The following is a 27,358-nucleotide window of genomic DNA, read 5'->3' as shown; positions in this document are numbered from 1 at the left end:
TGTCACGCAGAGTGAGGGGGCGGGTTTCCGGGGCGGGGCTCTCCCGGGGGAAGCGGATTGGTCGGAGCGCCTGTCACTCAGAGTGAGGGAGGCGGGCCCGGGCTTCAGTGGGACTCGGAGCTCGGGCAGTGTGTTTGGGCCGGGCGCCAGTGACGCGGCGCTGGGCCCTTGTGTCGGTGAGTTGGAGCCGGTGGGAGCGGCCGCCTGGTTTTATACCCGGGGGGTGAGGGCTGGGATGAGGGGAGGGGGGGATTGAGGAGGAGGGGGATGTGTTTGCTCCAGTCTGTACTATATATAATGTGTTGAATGTTGTTGTGGATTGTTACACAGGGGAAACACATTGAAATAGTGTTTGCAATGACAGGGTCTGCTGCCCAGTGAGTGAGCCACAGGCCTGGCTGCTGGGTACAGGATGTGCTGCAGAGGGCACAGATCAAATGTTTCATCTATTGGAAGGTAATGCACCTAATTCCGGACCTGCCAAGTCTGTTATTTGGAGTGGGCACCATATAGCGGATCATTTTTAAATTCACAAACCGCAGCCGTGCCTTCAGCTGCCTGGGCCCTGAGCTCTGGATTCTCTCCCTAAACCTCTCCGCCTCTCTACCCCTCTCCTTTAAAGCGCTCCTTAAAACCTGCCTCTTTTACCAGCTTTTGGTCACCTGTCTTAATATCTCCTCACGTGGCTCAGTGTTGACACCGATTTAAGAAGCGGGGTGAAATGCAACTTTTTATTTTAAACACAGCGAGTTGTTGTGATCTGGAACTACTTTTGAAGTGTACTTGTGGTTGTAATGTCGGAAACGTGGCCGTCAATCTGCACACGGCAAGCTCCCACAAGCAGCAATGTGTTAGCGACCAAATAATATGTTTTTGTTGATGTTGGTTGAGGGATAAATATTGGCCAGGGTATTGTGGATAACTTCCCCTGCTCTTCAAAATAGTGCCGTGAGATCTTTTACATCCACCTGAGGAGGGAGGGGGGGGGGGGGGGGGCTCGGTTTAAGATTTCATCCGAAAGACGGCACCTCCGACAGTGCAGCGCTCCCTCAGCACTGCATTGGTGTGTCAGCCTAGATTTTGTGCTCAAGGTTCTGGAGCAGGACTTAAACCTATAACCTTCTGAGTCTTAAAAAAACCCAAATTGGTAATACAGAAAAATAGACAGGAGGAGTTGGGGGCAAGTTTTGCTGCAATTATCTTCCTCCTGTCACACTATATGAAGGCACAGTTTTAAGAGGATGACTTCTTTACCCAGAGAGTGATGAGAATTTGGGATTTGCTGCTGCATGGAGTTGTTGAGGAGAATAGCACAGATGCAATTAAGGGGAAACTAGGTTCTTTATTATTCTTTGTCATCCTTTATTATCAGGGTTCCCCCCCCCCTTTACCATTCAAGCCTGTTCCCCCGTTCAATAAGATCTTGGTTAATCTTCGACCTTAACTCTACTTTCCTGCCCAATCCCCATATCTCTTGATTCCCCCAGAGTCCAAAAATCTATCGGTCTCAGCCTTAACTATACTCAGAGACTGAGCATCCACAGCCCTTTGGGTTAGAGAATTCCAAAGATTCACATCCCTCTCAGTGAAGAAATTCCTCCTCATCTCGGTCTTATATGGCCAACCCCTTATCCTGAGACGATGTCCCCTAGTTCTAGACTCTCCAGACAGGGGAAACAACCTCTCAGCATCTATCCTGTCAGTCCCCCTCAGAATCTTGTGTTTCAATGAGAACACCTCTCTTTCTTCTTGACTCGAGAGAGTATGGGCCCAATGTGCATTGGGGAGGGGGGATAGGATGAGGATGGGGGAGAGGAAGGGGGATGGGATGAGGATGGGGAGAGGAAGGGGGATGGGATGGGATGGGATGAGGAGTGGGAATGGTGAGGCAGAGGAAGGATGCAAATAATCCCTATAATATAATGGTGGGTAATCTTAGTCATGGGTTAAAGACGATCTGTGCATGGGATCTTCTGTTTTTTTGAGGGGGCTGTCCACTATTGTAAGGTGTGTATGTGTGTGCTTAAATTAGACTTGTAGTGTGAAGAATCTGCTCATAGCTGGAGTATGGGTAAGAAATGATTGAATCAGCAACGACAGGAAATGATGCTGTATCAGGACTATCTCAGTCACACACTGTCGCTGACTTGTGTCTGACAGTTTCTAGCAGAGGACATGTCATGCTGCAATAATGGTGTGTGTTAATCCCGTAGAAAGAAAGACTATATCGTGTTTTTCACAAGCTCAGGACATCCCAAAGTGCTTTACAGCCAATGAAGTACTTTTGAAGCGTAGTCAGTGTTGTAAAGTAGGAAACGCAGCAGCCAATTTGCGCACAGCAAGATCCCACGAACAGCAATGTGACAATGACCAGCTCATCTGTTTTAGTGATGTTGGTTGAAGGATAAATATTGACCCAGGACACTGAGGTGAACTCCCCTGCTCTCCTTCCCAATAGGAAACATGGTGTTGCCTGACTTTACATTTTATTTAAATTTCAGGATATCTTGTGAGCTGGAGGAGGGCAGGAATCTTACTGTGAATCTAATGTTGTTGAAGTTTCAAAAGCTCAGTACTTCTGTTCATAGTTCAGCTGATTCTGCATGTCTTAACTCAGTATGTCCCGGCTCAGTGTGATTGGGACAGTCATGCCGCATACTCTGTGTTGATGCAAAGCAGTTTGAGATTGATGGCGAGGGGAGATGTGCAGAGTAACTCTGAAGACCAATAGTTTCCATTGACCGTAGGCCAGGAGAGAGTTTGGCTCCACTTCAGCTTTGCACCAGCTGCAACCATTATGAAGTGAAGTTAAAACAGTTGGTCCAGCTAAGAATTTATTTTAAAATTCACATTTAATCTTTCTAATTTTAACAGAGCCCCGACTCTGCTGTCAGCACCTAGAATCATAGAAACACACAGCACGGGAGGAGGCCATTCGGCCTATCGTGCCTGTGTTGGCTCTTTGAAAGAGCTGTCCCATTAGTCTCACTTCCTTGCTCTTACCCCAGAGCCCTGTGAATGTCTCCTAGTCAACTATTTATCCAATTCTCTATTGAATCTGCTTCCACCACCCTTTCAGGCAGGGCACTCCAGATCACCATAAATCACTGTGTAAAAATGTATCTGCTCATTTATCCCCTGGATTTTTTTTTTGCCATTTGCCAATTATCTCTAGATCTCTGAGTTTCAATCTCAGGAAAAAATGAAGACAATCCTACATTCTCTGAGGAAGAAGAAAACCTTTTTAAGATTTTAAGTTTAAGCTTGAAGAGAGCATCTCCGAAATGAAGGTGAATTCTCAGTGGGCCGATATGGGCTGTGCCTGTACGGGTAGCGTGTTATGCACCCCATGCCCGGCTAACAGAACTCTATACCTGTGCATTTTCAGCAGCCTGGCTTGGTGTTTATTAAGCATTACGGCTAAAGGGATCAAGGGGTATGGAGAGAAACCAGCAATGGGATATTGAAGTTGCATGATCAGCCATGATCATATTGAATGGTGGTGCAGGCTCAAAGGGCCCAATGGCCTACTCTTGCATCTATGTTTCTATGTGCTGGTGACCTGCGATAGTTTTGCTTCCTTTTTTAACAAACTCTTTTTGTCTTCACAGGAACAGTCGAATCAGTCGCAGAACCTCATCGACTCTGAATTTTCGACATTGCGCAATATTTTGGATGAAAAGGAACAGAATTTGGTCGAAGAACTGAATGAGGAAAAGATGATATTTTATTCGGAATGGAGATAAATCTGCGAGAAATCCGAGACCATTCACGATAAGCTTTCCTTGTTGTATATAAATAACCTGAACTTGGGGATAGAAAGTACAAGTTTGAAGTTTGCAGGTGATACAAAACTTGGCAACGTAGTGAATAGTGAGCAGGATAGTAGCAGACTTCAGGAGGACATAGACAGACTGGAGAAATGGGCAGATACAGTTTAATGCAGATGAGTGTGAAGTGATGCACTTTGGGGCAAACAACATGGAGAGGCATTGTAACCTAAATAGTGCTATTTTGTGGGTTGTGAAAGAACAGAAGGAACTGGGGTAAATGTTCACAAACCTTTGAAGGTGGCAGGGCAAGTTGATAAGACAGTGAAGAAAGCTTGTGGGATACTTGGCTTTGTAAACGGGGGCATTGAATTCAATACAAGGAAGTCATGCTGAACCTTTACACATCACTGGTTAGGCCTCAGGGCGGTGGAAGCAGATTCCATCGGGACGTTCAAAGGGCAATTGGACATGTAGTTGGAGAGAACTAATTTTCAGGGTTATGGGGAGAGGATTGGGTGTGGGAATAAATTGGACAGCTCTTTCACAGGATCAACAGCTTTAATCTCCTCGGTGTCTTTGACATCCAGGCCCACATCACATTCCTGCTGTCTACTCTGCTGTGCCTGAATATATGTTTTTCCTTTTAATTTACTTTTTTTTTAAAATTCATTTCACTGAGTCGTGGAAATCTAGAAGTCCCTCCCTTAAAAGACTGAATGCGAGGATCAAACCATTCACCATTTTCCAGACTGAGATGGGTAGATGTTGTTGGTGAAGGGCATCAAGGGATTATGGAGCAGAAGTGGGTAAATGCAGTTGAGGTACAGATCGAACTGAATGGTGGAACAGGCTCCTCCTGTCCCTGTGCACCATCCTCTGCAGTCAGCCATGTTTATAATATTCCCACAACACTGGAGTTCCTGAGTGCTGCAGTAACCTCGTGTTTTGGAATTGCTGATTCCGAATGCATTCAGCATTCACGTCTATACAGCTTACTGTAGATGTTCCATCTTTTGGCCCCTAGTTTACCCTTGTTAATGTTAACCTGGTTCTTGTATATCACCCACCTTCTGTCTAGATTCCACTCTGTAATCAATGTCATGTGGATCACCTTTCCTCCTGGCCTTCTCCCTCCTCCAATGTAAATGCTTCTTGCAGCTACTTCAACGTTCCTGACCAGTTCCATTGTTTTTATTTGGTTATATCTCTCCCATTTTTTCTCAGAAGAACACCACCATTTACTTTTCGAAGTCCCAGTATTATTTTAGCCGCAGGTTGACAGTTATTCATATTTGAAATATTCTTTGCAAACATCTTTTTCACCAAAAACTGTTAGTATAACAAAGGAAATTGCCTTGATTTTTCGAAGCCATTCTTGCATGGGAAGCTTGAGTCCTTACAGGATTTCTTACACTGTCATTTAGCCCTTCCTGCTGCTCCTCCAGTACCTTTTGTCATATATCTTCAATATGCACAGACCTATCTCTCGGTAACCAATTCATCATCATTACCACACTCATCACCCACCTCCCTACAGCCAGAATCTCCCTGCACCTCATCAACTGCATCTTTGTCCTAACAATGTTCTCTGGCTTCTGAACTACTTCCTCCATGACTTGGTCTTCTGCATTAGCAGTTAGTGCTTGATCTATTTGAACGGAGAGCCTTTCCTGTTTTCTTACATAACCCGTAAAATGTAGAAATTGTGTTTTTGATTCCAAAGTCTAAATGGTTAATGTGAACAGCAGTGGTCCCAGCCCTAATCCTTGTGGAAGACCATTATTCATTATTATACTTTTTGTTTCTAGACATTCTATTTTCTCCTTTAGTAGGGATTCCATTATTTTTCCTGCCACCGATGTGAAGCTAACTAGTCTGTAATTACCTAGACATGTTCTATTCTCCTCCTTAAATATAGGTACTCCGTTAGCTGTTCGCCAGTCCTCTGGCAATACACCTTTTTCTGAAGAATTTTTAAATATGTGCAGTAATGCCTCTGATATCTCTTAGATTCTTTTAAAATACGTGGATGCAGAGGTTTTGTCCTGAGTTTGATTAGTTTATTTAATGTATCCCCTTTCTTTATTTTAAATGCACTTCTCATTACTCATGTCATGTCCACCTGTTCTATCTAAATACCGAAGCGAAATAATGATTTAATATTTCTGCCATCTCGCTATCGTTACTCGTGGCATTGCCTGTCTATCCTTTAATGGCCCTATTCCCATCCCAACCTTCCTTTTCCTATTATCTTCCTGTAAAATATTTAATTTTGTTTTATGTTCCTTGATAATTTCATTTCATATTTCCTCTTTGCCTTCCTAATTTTTTTTTTTACTTCTCTCCTGATCCCTTTGTATTCTCCCTTATCATGCCCTACCCTGTTGTTTATCTACTTAATGTATGCCTCTTTCCTTACCCTCAATTGGTCAAATCACTTTCAATCACCTGACACCCCAAATCCTTTCCACCATCCACAAGGTACAAGTCAGGAATGTGATGGAATACTCTCCACGTGCCTGGATGAGTGCAGCTCCAGCACCACTCAAGATGCTCGACACCATTCAGGACAAAGCAGCCGCTTGATTGGTACCCCACCCACCACCTTCATCATTCACTCCCTTCACCACTTTCGCACTGTGGCTGCTATAGGGAGGGAGGAACTATCACTAAAGTAGTAGTACTCGGTAAAATAATGGGACTAAAGGCGGACAAGTCTCTTGGACCTGATGGCTTGCAGTGTGGGGTCCTAAAAGAAGTGGCTGCAGAGATAGTGCATGCATTGGTTGTAATCTACCAAAATTGCCTGGATTCTGGGGAGGTCCCAACGGATTGGAAAACCACAAATCTAACATCCTTATTTAAAAAAGGAGACAGACAAAAAGCAGGAAATATAGACCAGTTAGCCTAACATCTGTCGTTGGGAAAATGTTGGAGTCCATTATTAAGCAAGCAGTAGCAGGACATTTGGAAAAGCATAAATTCAATCAAGCAGAGTCAGCATGGGTTTATGAAAGGGAAATCATGTTTGACAAATTTGCTGGTGTTCTTTGAGGATGTAACGAGCAGGGTGGATAAGGGGGAACCAGTGGATGTGGTGTATTTGGATTTCCAGAAAGCATTTGATAACGTGTCACATAAAAGATTACTGCACAAGATAGAAGTTCCTGGGGTTATCATGGATTGAGGATTGGCTAACGAACAGAAAACAGAGAGTCGGAATAAACGGGTCATTTTCCGGTTGGCAAACGGTAACTAGTGGGGTGCTGCAGGGATCGGTGCTGGGGCCTCAACTATTTATAATCTATATTAATGACTTGGATGAAGGGACCGAATGCAATGTGGCCAATTTGCTGATGATACAAAGAAGGATGGGAGAGCAAATTGTGAAGAGGACACAAGAAATCTGCAAAGGGATATAGACAGGCTGAGTGAGTGGGCAAAAATTTTGCAGATGGAATACAATGTAGCACAATGTGAGGTTGTCCAATGTGAGGCAGAAAAAATAGAAAAGCAATTACAATTTAAATGGAGAAAAATTGCAGAGTGCTGCAGTACAGAGGGACCTGGGGGTCCTTGTGCATGAAACACAAAGTTACTATGCAGGTACAGCAAGTGATCAGGAAGGCAAATGAAATGTTGGTCTTTATTGCCATGGGGACAGAGTATAAAAGCAGAGAAGTCCTGCTACAACTGTACAGGGTATTAATGAGGCCACACCTGGAGTACTGCATACAGTTTTGGTCTCTGTATTTAAGGATATACTTGCATTGGAGGCTGTTCAGAGAAGGTTCACTAGGTTGATTCTGGAGATGGCGGGGTTGACTTATGAAGGTAGGTTGGGCCTATACCCATTGGAGTTTAGAAGAATGACAGGTGATCTTATCGAAACATATGATATGAAGGGGGCTTGACAAGGTGGATGCAGAGAGGATATTTCCACTCATAGGGGAAACTAAAACTAGGGGACATAGTCTTAGAATAAGGGGCCGCCCATTTAAAACTGAGATGAGGAGGAATTTCTTCTGAGGGTTGTAAATCTGTGGAATTCTCCGTCCCAGAGAGCTGTAGAGACTGGGTCATTGAATATATTTAAGGCCCTGAACAAGGGACTGCACAAAGTCGCGCGCTGTGGCTCAGACAATCAACGGTGCAAGTCCCGCCCCTCGGGCTCCCTGATTGTTGGTTGGAGGACCCGCCGGATCACTGCTCCAGGCCGCCCCGCTCACTCCCCATTGGTCGGAAGCTCCCGTCAATGAGGCCATGCGCCCGTGTCACGTGTCCTGCGAGCGCGTTCCGCCAAACTGGTGGAAACTGGACTCTGGACCCGGATGTGCCTACTCTCAGGTTTGGATTTCCCTTTATTCTCTCCCTATCTCCCTCCTCCCTCCTCCCCCCCCCGCGCAATTCTCTACCCAATCGGAGCGGAGAAAACTCCGATTGCAGCTCTTAAACGGACACAAACGCCTTTCCCCGGAAGGCCCCATGCCGACTCCGTGCCACAGGATCCGAGTGTGGGGGGAGGGGGCGGTTGGTGTCCTCTGGGCATGCGCGGTTATTACCATTGCGACCGAGAGGGAGGCGCTGTGCCGGACACGGTTCCCGGGGCGCAGGCGTGGACTCTGGGCTGTCAATCACCCATCAGGCAGTGCGACTGCTGGTGAGACCTGTGACGACATAGAATCCCAGACATTTACAGCACAGGAGGAGGCCATTCGGCCCATCGTGTCCCTGCCAGCCGGCACAGAGCTCTCTGGCCTAATCCCACTTTACAGCTCTTGGTCTGTAGCCCTGTAGGTAACGGCACAAAAAAGAAAGACTTACATTTATACAGCGCCTTTCACGATGATTGGCATCTCAAAGTTCTTTACAGAGAACGAAGTACTGTTGGAGCATAGTCACTGTTGCAATGTGGGAAACGCGGTGGCTAATTTGAGCACAGCAAGCTGCCACAAACAGCAATGTGATAATGACCAGATAAACTATTTTTGTTATGTTGATTGAGGGATAAATATTGGCCAGGACACCAGGGATAACTCCCCTGCTCTTCTTCAAAATAGTGCCAATGGATCTTTTACGTCCACCAGAGAGAGAGCAGACGGGGCCTCGGTTTAATGTCTCATCCGAAAGTCGGCTCCTCTCCCTCAGCACGACACTGGTGTGTCAGCCTAGATTTTTTTTTGTGCTCAAGTCTCTGGAGTGGGACTTGAACTCACAACCTTCTGTCTCAGATGAGAGTGCTACCCACTGAGCCACAGCTGATCCCTCTGCTAAGGGACATAGGTCCTTGCTATCCACTCTATCCAGGCCCTCATAATTTTATACACCTCATTTAGGTCTCCCCTCTAATCCTTCTACCAATTACTTTAATTCTCTGCCCCCTGAGTTATTGACCATTCTGCTAAAGCAAACAGGTCCTTCCTATCCACTCTATCTTGGTCCCTCAAGTGCACATCCAGGTACTTTTAAATGCTATGAGGGTTTCTGCCTCTACCACCCTTTCAGGCAGTGAGTTCCAGACTCCCACCATCCTCTGGGTGAAAAAATCATCTCAAATCCCATCTACACCTTCGACCAATTACTTTAAATCTATGCCCCCCAGTTATTGACCCTGCTACTAAGAGAAATAGGTCCTTCCTATCCACTCTATCTTGGCCGCTCATAATTTTATACACCTCAATGAGGTCTCCCCTCTGTTCCAAAGAAAACAACCCCAGCCTATCCAATCTGTCCTCATAGATAAAATTCTCCAGTCCAGGCAACATCCAAGTAAATCTTTGTACCCTCTCTGGTGCAATCACATCTTTCCTGTAATGTGGTGACCAGAACTGCACACAGTACTCTAGCTGTGGCCTAACTAGAACCCAGCCAGTCAGCACCTTCAGGGGAGGAGAGGGAGGGGAACCAGTGAGTGCAGAACTGAACCCAGCCAGAGTCAGCACCTTCAGGGTCAGAGAGGGAGGGGAACCAGTGAGTGTAGAACTGAACCCAGCCAGAGTCAGCACCTTCAGCAAGAAGGAAAAAATGTTGGAGATGATGTAATGGGTTTGGATTTCAGCATGGGGAGTAGGGATAGTGTGTGTGACGGGGATTTACAGCTGTGGAGACACCAGAGAGGAATGTGTGTACCATAGAAACTAGAATTGACTGTTCTGAATTTCTATCCTGTCCTTAGTGATGACTCTTGTAAACTCCTTTTACAGGGGATTAGAAAGGGAAGATTTGTAGATGGGAAACTCACACCAAACATCACCAAGATCTGACAGTCACTCGATCCACCGCAACATGAATATCATCGGCCTCTGAATGCGGAAAGAGAAATGTTTGTCTGATCTGTCTGCGGGAAAAGATTTCAAACATCAGTGTGATTGGAAAAGTACCGAGACACACACACCCGCGTGAGTGTTCCTGTGCAGACTGTGGAAAGAGCTTTAACCAGTTACAGCCTGAAAAAACATCGCACCATTCACAGCGGGGAGAAACTGTACATATGTTCTGTGTGTGGACCAGGCTTCAACTGATCGTTCAATCTGGAGAGACACAAGGACACCCGCACCATGGAGAATCCGTGGAAATGTAGGGACTGTGGAAAGGGATTCCGTTCCCCGTCCCTGCTGGAAATTCATCGACGCAGTCACACTGGGGAGAGGCCGTACACCTGCTCTGTGTGTGGGAAGGGATTTACTATTTCATCCAACCTCATTGAACACCAGCGAGTTCACACCGGGGAGAGGCCATTCACCTGCTCAGAGTGTGGGAAGAGATTCACTTGTTCATCTCACCTCACTCATCACAAACGAATTCACACTGGAGAGAGACCGTTCATCTGCTGTGTGTGTGGGAAAGGATTCATGAAATCATCTCACCACCTGAGACACCTGCGTTTTCACACTGACGAGAGACCGTTTACCTGCTCCGTGTGTGGGAAGGGATTCACAAATTCATCCAACCTTCTGGCTCACCAGCGTATCCACACTGGGGAGAGGCCGTTTACCTGCTCTGAGTGTGGGAAGGGATTCAGTTAGTCATCCAGTCTGCTGAGACACCAAGTTCACACTGGGGAGAGGCCGTTCACCTGCTGTGTGTGTGGGAAGGGATTCACTCAGTCATGCAATCTCACTGCACACCAAGTTGTTCACACCAATAGGAGACCATTTAAATGTTATGACTGTGAAGAGCTTTAAAAGCAGAAGTGATCTGAGGAAACACCAACGTACCCACACTGGGGAGAGGCCGTTCACCTGCTCTGAGTGTGGGAAGGGATTCACTGCCCCATCCCACCTGCTGAAACACCAGTGAGTTCACAAGTGACTGCAGGGATTGGATTCTGCTGTGAATCACATCGGGACTGAACCGTGTTCATTCTGACAGTTGGGCTGTGTTTCTCCTGTAACTGGGCTGGAATTTTATTTTCTGGATATCTGACAAATAAATCAGCTTTGGTTCCAACACAGTGTGTCGATTCCTTGATTTCTCCAATATAAGAGGAGACTAATTGATATCCTGTTACCGACTGTTCCTTTTTTGGAACTTTTCTCCATTTAACAAAGACCTGTCCTTATGTAGCACCTTACCTGACCTCAGGATGTCCCAAAGTGCCAATGAGGTACAAAAACATCAAAGTACATTTGAAGTGCATTCACTGTTGCAATGTAGGAAATGCGGCAGACAATTTGCACACAGCAAGCTGCCACGAACAGCAATGTGATACTGGTCAGATAATCTGTTTTAGTGATATTGATTGAAGGCTGATGGGGCCTCGGTTCAGCGATTCATCCGAAAGATGGCAACACTGACAGTGCAGCAATCCCTCAGTACTGCATTGGAATGTCAGCCGAGATTTTGTGCTCAAGTCTCTACAGGTGGACTTGAACCCACAACCTACTGACTCAGACAAAACTGCTACCGCTGAGCCACGACTGACACTCGATCATTACTTGTGATTATTTTAGTTCTCATACCTTCGGTTACTCTCATGGACAAACCGCAGCTCGCCATACCTTCCAGAGTGTCTCTCCTAGCCTTGGTATCCAGAGAAGGTATTGGTAACATGTCCATGTACCTGCCTGGAAGTGTTTGATGGGACAACGTAGAGGGAGCTTTACTCTGTATCTAACCCATGCTGTACCTGACTGGAAAGTGTTTATGGCGGACACTAGGTGCTCAGAATACCCCATTCCCCGCCACAGACATCCATCACCTCGATGAGAACATCAGTTAACCCAAAGATAAGAGAAACCCATCAGTTCCTCCCCCGGACACAGATCTGGAGGGACAGTGAGTGTCCCGAACATTGTTGTACAGTGTGCTCGATAGTTCCTCCCATGGTCTGAGCCTTTTGGTGATGATTTGAATTTGATGCCCTCGAATTACTGACTCATCGACTGGTGGAAATAGTTTATCCTCATTTACCTGATCAAACTTTGAACACCTCCCTCAGATCTCCAATTACCCTTTGTTCTAATGAAAAGAGCCCCAGTTTCTCCAATCTCCCCTGATAACTAAAGCCTTTCTTCCCTGGTATCATCTCAGTGAATGTCTCTGCACCCTCTCCATGGCCTCGATATCCTTCCTGGTGTAAGATCCCCAAAACCTGACAATATTCGAACTTCAGCCTAACCAATGATTTGTGCAGGTTTACATGCCCTCTGCCCTTTTGTACTCCACACCCCTATTTATAAAACCTAGGACCCCATGTGCTGTTTAACCACTTTATCAACATAAAATGGCTAAAATACATTGACTTTAACTTAAATGTGCATCATGGGAAAGAGAAGTTTAGTCTGAGTTAGAAACTCAATCGATTCACTGCAGACAGGTCACCATGGCAACACTGATCAGACATTCCATTCACTGAACCCACTGTTGCAATCTGTAATCAGATCGGGGGAAAGAACAGAGTTTGTCTGTCAGTAACCACAATGTAAGCTCAAACCAGAGTGAGTAACACAATAGATTCGATTATAATGTGTGATGTTGATACCTATAATTGTGGAACTATAAGAAATAACAACTAACAGCAGGCAGGAGAGTTTAGGGATATTGAGAAAATTACTGAAGAAAAGTAACTGCTGGGAACCAGGGAAAGTGACCTTGTAAATCACAAATGAGAGAAGTTCCAGCTGTCTTTTCCAAACCCAGCTGGGAAGGCAAAGAAGAGTCTGGTGCCAGAGGTGGATCAGTGCAGGGTATAAAAGTGAGGGGAGACTGATGTAAGGGGGCAGTCGGGACTGGAGACACCGGAGATCAAGCTCAGGGCATCCAGCGGGCTGACCTGGTGTCAGTTACTGTGGACACGCAGGACTTGCATCTTTACTCTGATGTGGTAGAGCACAGAGGATCTGCTCAAATTATATTTCTTATGTTAAAGTTGCTAATAATAATTGAATATTTAAGGTGGAGATAGACAGAGTTTTGAAAGATAAGGGAGTGAAGGGTTATGGAGAGCGGGCAGGGAAGTGGAGTTGAGGCCAGGATCAGATCAGCCATGATCTTATTGAATGGCAGAGCGGACTCGAGGGGCCAGATGGCCTACTCCTGCTCCTATTTCTTGTGTTCTAACACTAGACTCTCGATCCTTAATAAGACAAGGAATTAGCTAGAATCTTACAACCCTAAATCTCTCTGCTCCTCTACTCCATTAAAAGTTTTACCATTTAATGTACATTTCCTCTCTTTTTCTTCCTCCCAAAATCTATCACAGCATATTTCTCTGCATTAAATTTCATTTCACATTTACATGCTCCAATTACTAACCTGTGTATTGACAATGAAGGCACTTAAAGTCGGCTTCAGTTGGCCATGGGTCCTTTTTGGCATTAACTGGAGATTTTGATCATATGCCCCATATACCTAAGCCCAGATCATTTCTCTACATCGAGCAGAGCAATGGTCCCAACACTGACCCTGGGAGACTCCACTGTTTACGCCCTCCAATTCTGACGGGATTGGACAGGTTCGATGCAGGAAGAATGTTCCCGATGTTGGGGAAGTCCAGAACCAGGGTTCACAGTCTAAGGATAAGGGGTAAGCCATTTAGCACCGAGATGAGGAGAAACTTCTTCACTGAGAATTGTGAACCTGTGGAATTCTCTACCACAGAAAGTTGTTGAGACCAATTCGTTAGATACATTAAAAAGGGAGTTAGATGTGGCCCTTACAGCTAAAGGAATGGAGGGATATGGAGAGAAAGCAGGAATGGGGTACTGAAGTTGCATCATCAGCCATGATCATATTGAATGGTGGTGCAGGCTCAAAGGGCTGAATGGCCTACTCCTGCACCTACTTTCTATGTTTCTATGAAGAACCTCCATTAACGCTACTCTGTTTTCTGCCCTAAATCCAACTTCCTATCCAGCTGCCCCACTCCCTTTAATACTCAGCCTTAATTTGATCAACAAACCTCCTGTCCGGCACCTTATCAAACACCTTTTGACAATCCATCTACACAACATCCCCTGCATTTCCTGAAACCCTACTGTCTGTCCTGAATGAATACATTTCACAAACAAATGTTGGAATGTTTGCTCCGCACCACAGCATTTCATCTGTTTAAAGCCACAACAGAAAGATCCCGTTTTCTCAAGATAAATCATCTTTAAAAATGATGCAGTGTTTCAGCCAATGAGGGAGATCCGGGCTCAGCCCCGCCCACTGGGTGGCACAAGCCCTGCCCCTCACACTGATTGGTTGGAGGACCATCTGACGACTAGCTCCGGCCCCGCCCCGCTCTTCCTAACCCCTGGGGGGGGTCTCCACACACCGAGTGCGGCCCCAGGCCCGAGAGACAAACTCCGCATTATCCGCCTCCCCACAACTACCCGCCAGTTTCAGACACAAACCCCGAGACAACCAGCAAATGCCGGGAAATCCCCATCGAGTCAGGGAGCGTCTGTAAATGGAGGAGAAATGGGGACTGGTCAGGGAGCGTCTGTAAATGGAGGAGAAATTACTATTTTTAGTTAACAAATGTATCAGTGATTTTAATGGGACTCTTCCCGTGTCCCAGCTCCTGTAAATACTGGCTGTAAAGGGACCGGATTCTCAGGAGTCTCCACACTACTGGCTGCTTGTGTGTCAGTGATCTCCCATCACATTAATGTGCTTCTGCTGTGTGTGTTTAATAAAGTGCCAGGAGCACTTCACAAAAAGTGGGGAATCAGTGAGTGTGGGACTGAACCCAGCCAGAGTCAGCACCTTCAGGGGAGGGGAACCAGTGAGTGTCGAACTGAACCCAGCCAGAGTCAGCACCTTCAGGGGAGGGGAACCAGTGAGTGTAGAACTGAACCCAGACAGAGTCAGCACCTTCAGGGGAGGGGAACCAGTGAGTGTAGAACTGAACCCAGCCAGAGTCAGCACCTTCAGGGGAGGGGAACCAGTGAGTGTCGAACTGAACCCAGCCAGAGTCAGCACCTTCAGGGGAGGGGAACCAGTGAGTGTAGAACTGAACCCAGCCAGAGTCAGCACCTTCAGGGGAGGAAAGGGAGGGGAACCAAAAATTGAGGAGCACACCCTTCAGGTAACTATACAAGGACTGCAACCTCTCACATTGAATATATACATGGGCCATGGACTCTTCTAGGCTGCAAAAAACAAACCCAGCCTTGGAATCTGGAAGGGTGTTAAGAACGGCTCTCTTGCTGCTGAAACCCTCATTCTTGCCTTTGTTACCTCTAGACTTGACTACTCCAACTCACTCTTGGCTGGCCTCCCACATTCTACACTACGTAAACTTGAGGTCAGCCAAAACTCAGCAGCCCATGTCCTAACTCGCACCAAGTCACGATCACCCACCACCCCTGTGCTTTCTGACCTACATTGGCTCCCGGTTATTTTTCAAAATTCTCATCCTTGTTTACAAATCGCTCCATGGCCTTGCCCCTCCCTGTCTTTTTCAGCCTCACAACCCCACAAGACCTCTGCACTCCTCAAATTCTGCCCTCTTGAACATCCCTCATTGTAACTGCTCAACCATTGGTGGCCGTGCCTTCAGCTGTTTGGGCCCTAAGCTCTGGAACTCCCTCCCTAAACCTCTCCACCTCTCTACCTTTCTTTCCTCCTTTAAGATGCTCCTCAAGACCTATCTCTTTAACCAAGCTTTTGGTCATCTGCCTTAATTTCTTTTATGGCTCAGTGTCAAATGTATCTGTTGTGTCTTGTTACACTGCTGTGAAGCTCCTTGGGCTGTTTTACTATGTTAGAGCCGCCCTATAAATAAAAGTTATTAATAATAATAAAAACTGTTGTACACGACTGCTCCGTGCAACACTCTCCACCCCAGATCCCCAATGGTGCAGGGAATGACCCCTGCATAGAGAGCCCTCCATTGGGGACCCCAGCCTCCGCTGGACAGTAAGATGACCCACCATTGCGACTGAGACTGAGCAATGAACAAAATTCATCAATCAATGTCACAGAAACCCGAGTGCCCGGGTTCTCAGCCCTGGGGCCAAGTACGCTGGCCACCACTTTTCCATCACTAACTCACACCTTAGACCCGGCCCAGTCTGGCTCAGTCACTAAATGCTTTCTAACTGGGATTCTAACTCTGATGGAAAGCTATGAGGCATCATTTTATTGTGACCCCTATCAGAGAGGCTTTTAATGGCTTTAATAAACTGGCAATAAGATTTTTATTTTAAAAATTGGAACGTGGTGAAAAACGCCACGAGCGCTGCCACAAAACTGACTGAGAAATCAGCGCCCCTGCCACAGGACTCAATATCCACCCCCTCCACCTCTGGTGCACTGTGTCTGCAGTATGTACCCTCTTACAAAATGACCATGGTCAGGTCGTGTGGAGTCAAAGGTCAGGTAACAGAATGGATGGAAATATGGCAACAAACTGCCCTCAACTTCAACAAATGATTTCTGTTTTGCAGCCATCTTTCCATCCATTCTGCTGCCTGGCCCTTCACTCCACACGGCCTGACCTTGGTCATCTTGTAGATTTTACATATTGTTGTGGATAGCAAGCTGGTTACAAAACAGGAAACAGAGTAGGGATTAAGAGTAGCTACTCGGAGACTGCCAATAGGCGGGAGATGGTGTTCCACAGGGATCGGTGCTGGGACCACTGTTCTGGCAATAGGTGGGAGGTGGTGTTCCACAGGGATCGGTGCTGGGACCACTGTTCTGGCAATAGGTGGGAGATGGTGTTCCACAGGGATCGGTGCTGGGACCACTGTTCTGGCAATAGGTGGGAGGTAGTGTTCCACAGGGATCGGTGCTGGGACCACTGTTCTGGCAATAGGTGGGAGATGGTGTTCCACAGGGATCGGTGCTGGGACCACTGTTCTGGCAATAGGTGGGAGGTAGTGTTCCACAGGGATCGGTGCTGGGACCACTGTTCTGGCAATAGGTGGGAGGTGGTGTTCCACAGGGATCGGTGCTGAGAGCACAGTTCTGGCAATAGGTGGGCACTGGCGTTCCACAGAGATCGGTGCTGGGAACATTGTTGTTCACCATTTACATAAAGGATTTGGACTCGGGAATCAGAAGTACAATTTCCACATTTTTAGATGACACAAATTGGAAAGTAGATTTAATACTGAGGAAGACTGTGACAAAATGCAAGACATTAATAAGTTTCAGAATGCGTGTGTAATTGGGAAATGAATTTCAGTACAGATCAGTGAGAGGTGGTGTGTTTTGGTAGGAAGAATAAGGAGGCCACATTCTATTTGGAAAATAGGAGTCTAAATGGGGCAGAGGAGCAAAGGGATCGAGGGGTACAGATACACAAATCACTGAAAGTAGCGACGCGGGTTAATACGGCCATTTAAAACAGCAAACAAGTACTGGGGTTCATTTCTAAAGGAGCCTTCTGTTCCGTGCCCAGGAGCTCTGAACCATGGAAGAGAGCGGCTGGGACTCATTTCTTACACACCTCAAGATTAACCCGCACGGTGACTTTGTGTCAGTGCAGAGAGACGAGGAAAACCAAAGTGCCGTTTTCCCCTCTTAGTGTGGCCCTGAAGAATTGTGTCCAGGCTGAGGTTCTGTTCCCGCTGTACGATCCTCTGTCAGAATGAACATGGTTCAGTCCTGCTTGTAATTAAGAGCAGCAAAAACAGCAGAATCCATCCCCTGCAGTCACTTGTGAATTCGCTGGTGTGCCAGCAGGCTGGATGAACGAGTAAATCCCTTCCCACACTCAGAGCAGGTGAACGGCCTCTCCCCAGTGTGAACTCGCTGGTGTGTCAGCAGGTTGCATGACTGAGTGAATCCCTTCCCACACACGGAGCAGGTGAATGGCCTCTCCCCAGTGTGAACTCGTTGGTGTCTCAAAGTCGGATGACTGAGTGAATCTTTTCCCACACACGGAGCAGGTGAACGGTCTCTCCCCACTGTGAACATGTTGATGGCAGCTCAGTTCCCCGGAACTTTTATAGCATTTCCTGCAGTCCGGGCATTTAAAAGGTCTCTCCCCAGTGTGAACTCGTTGGTGTATCAGAAGGTTGCTTGACTGAGTGAATCTTTTCCCACACACGGAGCAGGTGAACGGCCTCTCCCCAGTGTGAGTACGCTGGTGTACAGTGAGTTCAGATGATCGACTGAACCCAGTCCCGCAATGAGAGCACCTGAACGGTCTCTCCCCACTGTGAACACGTTGATGGCAGCTCAGTTCCCCAGAACTTTTATAGCTCTTCCCACAGTCCGGGCATTTAAAAGGTCTCTCATCAGAGTGAACTCGCTGATGATTCAGCAGGCTAGATGACGAAGTTAATCCCTTCCCACACACGGAGCAGGTGAACGGTCTCTCCCCAGTGTGAACTCGCTGGTGATTCAGAAGGTCGGATGACTGAGTAAATCCCTTCCCACACTCGGAGCAGGTGAACGGCCTCTCCCCAGTGTGATTGCGCTTGTGCCTTGATAGGCCAGAGATTCGGCTGAAGCCACGTCCACACACACAACACGTGTACACTTTCTCCCCACCGTCAACGGTGCTTTTTGCTTCCATATTGAAAGGCCGATGATATTCAGGTCCCGATGAATCGAGTGACTGTCAGATCTTGATGCAGTGTGCGATCTGAGCTTCCCGTCTGCAAATCCGCCCCTTCTAATACCCTGTAAAATTAATTTAAAACAGGAAAAAGGGAGTGAGAGAGAGAACCCACAAAGAGGCAGGTTAGAAAATTGAACAATGAATCTGCTAAATTGTGGGGCCGGCACTCGAACAAAGTGACCATGAAAACGGCCGGATTGTTGTAAAAACCCAACTGGTTCACTAATGTCTGACTCTGGCTGGGTTCAGTTCTACACTCACTGGTTCCCCTCTCTCTCCTTCCCCACCCTACAGCCCAGTCATTGATAATCCCCTTCCCCACCCTACAGCCCAGTCATTGATAATCCCCTTCCCCACCCTACAGCCCAGTCATTGATAATCGCCTTCCCCACCCTACAGCCCAGTCATTGATAATCCCCTTCCCCACCCTACAGCCCAGTCATTGATAATCTCCTTCTCCACCCTACAGCCCAGTCATTGATAATCCCCTTCCCCACCCTACAGCCCAATCATTGATAATCCCCTTCCCCACCCTGCAGTCCAATCATTGATAATCCCCTTCCCCATCCTACAGCCCAATCATTGATAATCCCCTTCCCCATCCTACAGCCCAGTCATTGATAATCCCCTTCCCCACCCTACAGCCCAATCATTGATAATCCCCTTCCTCACCCTACAGCCCAATCATTGATAATCCCCTTCCCCACCCTACAGCCCAATCATTGATAATCCCCTTCCCCACCCTACAGCCCAATCATTGATAATCTCCTTCCCCATCCTACAGCCCAATCATTGATAATCCCCTTCCCCATCCTACAGCCCAGTCATTGATAGTCCCCTTCCCCACCCTACAGCCCAGTCATTGATAATCCCCTTCCTCACCCTACAGCCCAATCATTGATAATCCCCTTCCCCATCCTACAGCCCAATCATTGATAATCCCCTTCCCCCCCCCACTACCCAAAACACGGTAACAACACCCCGCCCAGTGCCCAAAACACAGTAACACACACACACACCCCCCCCATGTGCCCAATGTCCGTGTGTGAACCTCGACAGTGAGTGTCGACAGCTATTATTAGGAGCATAGGAACAGGAATAGGCCATTCAGCCCTTTGAGCCTGTTCCACCATTCAATTAGATCAGTATTTTAACTCCGTCTACCTGCCTTGGTTCCATCGCCATTAATACCCTTGCCTAAGGAAATCTATCTATCTCAGTTTTGGAATTTTCAATTGGCCCCCAGCCTCCGTTTTATGGGGAACAGAGTTCCGGATTTCCACTAGGCTTTAAGAGCATAAGAAATAGGAGCAGGAGTGGGTTAAACAGCCCCTCGAGCCTGCTCCACCATTCAATAAGATCATGGCTGACGGGATGGCAGGACTGACATATGAAGAAAGACTGGATTGACTGGGCTTATATTCACTGGAATTTCGAAGAATGAGGGGGGATCTCATAGAAACATATAAAATTCTGACGGGACTGGACAGGTCAAATGCAGGAAGAATGTTCCCGATGTTGGGGAAGTCCAGAACCAGGGTTCACAGTCTAAGGATAAGGGGTAAGCCTATAGGACCGAGATGAGGAGAAACTTCTTCACTCAGAGAATTGTGAACCTGTGGAATTCTCCACCACAGAAAGTTGTTGAGGCCAGTTCGTTAGATATATTCAAAAGGGAGTTAGATGTGGCTCTTACAGCTAAAGGGATTGAGGGTTATGGAGAGAAAGCAGGAATGGGATACTGAAGTTGCATGATCAGCCATGATCATATTGAATGGTGGTGCAGACTCAAAGGGCCGAATGGCGACTCCTGCACCTACTTTCTATGTTTCTACCTCAGCTCCACTTTCCCGCACTATCCGCGTATCCCTTGATTTCTTTACTGTACAAACATCTATCGATCTCAGCCCTGAATATACTCAACGACTGAGCATCCACAGCTCTTTGGGGCAGAGAATTCCAAAGATTTACAACCCTTTGAGTGAAGACATTTCTCCTCATCTCAGTCCTAAATGGCCGTCCGTTATCCTGAGACTGTGACCCCTAGTTCCAGACTCTCCAACAAAGAGAAACAGCCAATCAGCATTTGTGTAAGGAAGTGCTTCCTGACATCACCCTGAACGGCCTGGCTCTGATTTTAAAGTTGTGACCCTTGTTGTAGACTCCCTCACCAGAGGAAATCGTTTCTCTCCATCCACCCTATCTTTAATCTTAAACACCTCAATTAGATCATCCTTTAATCTTCTATATTTCTCATAATTTACAAACGTCATCACTAAGTACAGGACCATGGAATCACTGAAGTTTACAGTAGTGAAGGAGGCCATTCAGCCCATCGTGTCTGTGCCGGCTGACAAAGAGCTATCCAGCCTAATCCCACTTTTCAGCTCTTGGTCCATGGCCTTGTAGGTCGCGGCACTTCAAGTGCATATCCAAGTTTGTTTTAAATGCTATGAGGGTTTCTGCCTCTACCACCCTTTCAGGCAGCGAGTTCCAGACCCCCACCACCCTCTGAGTGAAGAGATTTCCCCTCTAAACCTCCTACCACTTTAAATCTATGCCCCCTGTTTGTTGAGCATCTGCTAAGGGGAATAGGTCCTTCCTATCCACTCTATCCAGGCCCCTCATAATTTAATACACCTCAATTAGGTCTCCCCTCTCAACCTCCTCCCTTCCAAAAAAAAACCCAGCCTATCCAATCTTTCCTCATAGCTAAAATTCTCCAGTCCAGGCAACATCCACCGAAGCACTTATCGTTTTGAAAATTATTGCGTGGAGAGACCTATAAAAAGGCCCAGCGTCCGTGAGTCGTCGGGAGTTCGTGGTGCGTCAGCCAGAGGCTCAGGAGGTGCAAGGAGAGGCCTATAAAAAGGCCCAGCCTCCGTGAGTCGTCGGGAGTTCGTGGTGCGTCAGCCAGAGGCTCAGGAGGTGCAAGGAGAGGCCTATAAAAAGGCCCAGCATCCGTGAGTCGTCGGGAGTTCGTGGTGCGTCAGCCAGAGGCTCGGGAGGTGCGTGGGGAGGCCTATAAAAAGGTCCAGCGTCCGTGAGTCGTCGGGAGTTCGTGGTGCGTCAGCCAGAGGCTCGGGAGGTGCGTGGGGAGGCGGAGCTTGTGCAGCTACAGGGAGGCAAAAAAGTAGAAAGAAATCGAAAGGTGATGTCACAGCCAAGGGGGTAAGTGATTGGCTGGTGATTGGCAAGAAGTTTTTCTTTTTCTTTCTTTATCAGTAAGTAACCTTTTAACATTGTTGTTGCTCAATTAAGTTAATCTAAGGGTTAAATCATGGCAGGAGAGCTCGGACACGTGTTATGCTCCTCCTGTACTATGTGGGAACTCGGACACTTCCGGTGTCCCTGACGACTACTCGTGCGGGAAGTGCATCTGCCTGCAGCTCCTGATGGACCGCATTGCGGCACTGGAGCTGCGGGTGGATGAACTCTGGAGCATCCACGATGCTGAGAATGACGTGAATAGCACGTTTAGCGAGTTGGTCACACCGCAGGTAAAGGGTATACAGCCAGCTCGCGAACGGGTGACCAACAGAAAGAGCAGTGCAAGGAAGGTAGTGCAGGGGTACCATGCGGTCATCCCCCTGCAAAACAGATACACCACTTTGGGTGCTGTTGAGGGGGATGACTCATCAAGGGAAGGCAAGTTCACGGCACTGTGGCTGGCTCTGTTGCACAGGAGCGCAGGAAAAAGAGTGGGAGAGCGATAGTGATAGGGGATTCAATTGTAAGGGGAATAGATAGGCGTTTCTGCAGCCGCAACCGAGACTCCAGGATGGTATGTTGCCTCCCTGGTGCAAGGGTCAAGGATGTCTCGGAGCGGGTGCAGGACTTTCTGAAAAGGGAGGGTGAACAGCCAGTTGTCGTGGTGCATATAGGTACAAACGATATAGGTAAAAAACGGGATGAGGTCCTATGAGACAAATTTAGGGAGCTAGGAGCTAAATTAAAAAGTAGGACCTCAAAAGTAGTAATCTCAGGATTGCTACCAGTGCCACGTGCTAGTCAGAGTAGAAATTGCAGGATAGCTTAGATGAATACATGGCTTGATGAGTGAAGGGAGGGATTCAAATTTCTGGGGCATTGGAACCAGTTCTGGGGGAAGGTGGGACCAGTACAAACCGGACAGTCTGTACCTGGCAGGACCGGAACCAATGTCCTAGGGGGAGTGTTTGCTAGTGCTGTTGGGGAGGAGTTAAACTAATATGGCAGGGGGATGGGAACCTATGCAGGGAGACAGAGGAAAATAAAAGGGAGACAGAGGCAAAAGATAGAAAGGAGAATAGTAAGAATAGTAAAAGTGGAGGGCAGAGAAATCCAAGGCAAAAAACAAAAGGGTCACATTCAGCAAAATTCTAAAGGGGCAATGTGTGTTAAAAAGACAAGCCTGAAGGCTCTGTGCCTCAATGCGAGGAGTATTCGGAATAAGGTGGACGAATTAACTGTGCAGATAGCAGTTAATGGATATGATGTAATTGGCTTCACAGAGACATGGCTCCAGGGTGACCAAGGCTGGGAACTCAACATCCAGGATTATTCAACATTTAGGAAGGATAGACAGAAAGGAAAAGGAGGCAGGGTGGCGTTGTTGGTTAAAGAGGAAATTAATGCAATAGTAAGGAATGACATTAGCTTGGATGATGTGGAATCGGTATGGGTGGAGCTACGGAATACCAAAGGGCACAAAACGCTGGTGGGAGTTGTGTACAGGCCACGAACTATAAGTAGTGAGGTTGGCGACAGCATCAAACAAGAAATAAGGGATGTGTGCAATTAAGATACAGCAGTTATCATGGGCGACTTTAATTTAGATATAGATTGGGCTAACCAAACTGGTAGCAATGTGGTGGAGGAGGATTTCCTGGAGTGTACTAGGGATAGTTTTCTTGACCAATATGTCAAGGAACCAACTCGAGAGCTGGCCATCCTAGACTGGGTGCTTTGTAATGAGAAGGGACTAATTAGCAATCTTGTTGTGCGAGGCCTCTTGGGGAAGAGTGACCATAATATGGTAAAATTCTTTATTAAGATGGAGAGTGACACAGTTAATTCAGAAACTAGGGTCCTGAACTTAAGGAAAGCTAACTTCGACGGCATGAGGCGTGAATTGGCTAGAATAGACTGGCAAATGATACTTAAAGGGTTGACGGTGGATAGGCAATGGCAAACAGTTATAGATACATGGATGAACTTCAACGGTTGTACATCCCTGTCTGGAGTAAAAATAAAACAGGGAAGGAGGCTCAACCTTGGCTAACAAGGGAAATTATGGATAGTATTAGATCCAAGGAAGAGACATATAAATTGGCTAGAAAAAGCAGCAAACCTGAGGACTGGGAGAAATTTAGAATTCAGCAGAGGAGGACAAAGGGTTTAATTAGGAGTGGGACAATAGAGTACGAGAGGAAGCTTGCCGGGAACATAAAAACTGACTGCAAAAGCTTCTATAGATATGTGAAGAGAAAAAGATTAGTGAAGACAAACGTAGGTCCCTTGCAGTCGGACTCAGGTGAATTTATAATGGGGAACAAAGAAATGGCAGACCAACTGAACAAATACTTTGGTTCTGTCTTCACAAAGGAAGACAAAAATAACCTTCCGGATGTACTAGGGGACCAAGGGTCTAGTGAGAAGGAGGAACTGAAGGATATCCTTATTAGGCGGGAAATTGTGTTGGGGAAATTGATGGGATTGAAGGCCGATAAATCCCCGGGGTCTGATTGTCTGCATCCCAGAGTACTTAAGGAAGTGGCCCTAGAAATAGTGGACGTATTGGTAATTATTTTCCAACAGTCTATCGACTCTGGATCAGTTCCTATGGACTGGAGGGTAGCTAATGTAACACCACTTTTTAAAAAAGGAGGGAGAGAGAAAACAGGTAATTATAGACCGGTTGACTGACATCAGTAGTGGGGAAAATGTTGGAATCAATTGTTAAAGATGAAATGGCAGCGCATTTGGAAAGCAGTGACAGGATCGGTCCAAGTCAGCATGGATTTATGAAAGGGAAATCATGCTTGACAAATCTTCTGTAATTTTTTGAGGATGTAACGAGTAGAGTGGACAAGAGAGAACCAGTGGATGTGATGTATTTGGACTTTCAAAAGGCCTTTGACAAGGTCCCACATAAGAGATTGATGTGCAAAATCAAAGCACATGGTATTGGGGGTAATGTACTGACGGGGATAGAGAATTGGTTGGCAGACAGGAAGCAGAGAGTCGGGATAAACGGGTCCTTTTCGGAATGGGAGCCAGTGACTAGTGGAGTGCCGCAGGGCTCAGTGCTGGGACCCCAGCTCTTTACAATATACATACATTTTTTGGATGAAGGAATTGAGTGTAATATCTCCATATTTTCAGATGACACTAAACTGGGTGGTGGTGTGAGCTGTGAGGAGGATGCCAAGAGGCTGCAGGGTGATTTGGACCGGTTAGGTGAGTGGGCAAATGCATAGCAGATGCAGTATAATGTGGATAAATGTGAGGTTATTCACTTTGGTGGCAAAAACACAAAGGCAGAATATTATCTGAATTGCGGCAGATTAGGAAAAGGGGAAGTGCAACGAGACCTGGGTGTCATGGTTCATCAGTCATTGAAAGTTGGCATGCAGCTACAGCAGGCGGTAAAGAAGGCAAATGGCATGTTGGCATGTTGGCCTTCATAGCTTGGGGATTTGAGTATAGGAGCAGGGAGGCCTTACTGCAATTGTACAGGGCCTTGGTGAGGTCTCACCTGGAATATTGTGTACAGTTTTGGTCTCCTAATCTGAGTAAGGACGTTCTTGCTATTGAGGGAGTACAGCGAAGGTCCACCAGACTGATTCCAGGGATGGCTAGATTGACACATGAGGAGAGACTGGATCAACTCAGACTTTATACACTGGAGTTTAGAAGGATGCGAGGGGATCTCATAGAAATATATAAGATTCTGACGGGACGCGACAGGTTAGATGCAGGAAGAATGTTCCCGATGTTGGGGAAGTCCAGAACCAGGGGATACAGTCTCAGGCTACAGGATAGACCATTTAGGGCTGAGATGAGGAGAAACTTCTTAACTGAGAGAGTTGTTAACCTGTGGAATTCCCTGCCGCAGAGAGTTGTTGATGCCAGTTCATTAGATATATTCAAGAGGGAGTTAGATATGGCCCTTACAGCTAAAGGGATCAAGGGGTGTGGAGAGAAAGCAGGAAAGGGGTACTGAGGTGAATGATCAGTCCTAATCTTACTGAATGGTGGTGTAGGCTCGAAGGGCCGAATGGCCGACTCTTGCACCTATTTCCTATGTTATTATTGATGAACTTTTCAAAGTGTGTTGCCCAGAATTGAGCCCAACCCTCAATATCTGAGGTCTAACTAGTGACTGATAAAGGTTGACCATAATGAGCTTGTTGTTGTGCTCTATACTGCTATTAATGCTTTAACAGATTGATCAGCGGATCCTGCCCCTCACAGATTTGTGGTCACCTTTAAATTGGACCATTTGGTTTAGAATGCCTCCCATTTTTCTCCTGCTTCCAGAATGCATTAAATGGGGTGTCCCTGGGAGCCCGCGGGCGGGCGGGACAACCCCGGGCTCAGCCTCTGGCCTGTTATTGGGCCCTGGGCCCTACACCAGGTGTTTATGTCACTCACCAGCCCCACTCGCGGCTCCAATTCCTGCCCCGCGCCGACAACCCACCGTCTCGTGTCCCGCATCATCCGGGTTCCACCAACTGTCGCCACCGCCGCCCGCGCATGCTCAGTGCTGGAGATCCGGGCTCAGCCCCGCCCACTGGGGGGGGATGGTGGCCGCAAGCCCCGCCCCTCGCACACTCCGATTGCTTGGAGGACAAACCGCCCGCTCGGTCCTCCAGCCCCGCCCGCTCGGTCCTCCAGCCCCGCCCCCTGCTCATCCTATTGGACCGGAGCCGCCGTCAATCACCCGTGCAGCGTGAGCTGAGCATGCGCGGTGGGGCGGCTGTGTCTGACGCAGCGGCTGAGAGATGGGCGGAGGGAGGGAGCGGGTTAATAAACCCCGGGGGGCCGCGGGCTTCACACACACCGAGTGCGGGCCCAGGCCCCGCCGTCCCGCCCGAGAGACAATACTCAGCATTATCCGCCTCACACACACCTGCTGTGGGCCTTCGGCCTTTCCCCGAGTGGGGGGGGGCAGCTGCGGGGCTTTTTCCCGGTGATAGGCCCTTTTTGGGGGGACAGAATGTTGTGTCGGATCTAGAATTGTCTGTTCTGTATCTCTATCCTGTATTTAAAGTAACAATGTTTGTAAGCACCATTTATTTGCCGGGTATTAGAAGGGGAGGATCTGCAGCTGGGAAACTCAATCCAAACATCGCCTCAAGATTTGACAGATTCCCGGATTGATCAGGATCACCTTCTCATCAGCCTTTGTAAAAACACCAATCACAGCGGGGAGAAACAGGACACATGTTGTGTGTGTGGATACACCTTCAACCAATCGTTCAGCCTGTGAGACCCGTGCACCCACCTGACTCAACACTGTAAATGTGGGGACAGTGGGAATGGATGGTGTTGTACATGGAAAGTGATTCAGTCGCTCATCTCACCAACAGAC

General features: G+C 47.3%; 2 pseudogenes; one reads left to right on the top strand and one right to left on the bottom strand.

Moving 5' to 3' along the window:
• The first annotated feature begins 89 nt into the window (after window positions 1-89).
• Window positions 90-11,222, top strand: LOC139253651 (zinc finger protein 436-like; annotated as a pseudogene).
• A 6,077-nt stretch (window positions 11,223-17,299) lies between these two features.
• Window positions 17,300-27,358, bottom strand: part of LOC139253656 (zinc finger protein 585A-like) — a 55,512-nt pseudogene continuing 45,453 nt past the window's right edge.

Source organism: Pristiophorus japonicus, unplaced genomic scaffold, assembly GCF_044704955.1.
Source record: "Pristiophorus japonicus isolate sPriJap1 unplaced genomic scaffold, sPriJap1.hap1 HAP1_SCAFFOLD_495, whole genome shotgun sequence".
NCBI classification, from domain to species: domain Eukaryota; kingdom Metazoa; phylum Chordata; class Chondrichthyes; family Pristiophoridae; genus Pristiophorus; species Pristiophorus japonicus.
This window is presented reverse-complemented; position numbering and strand designations above follow the sequence as displayed.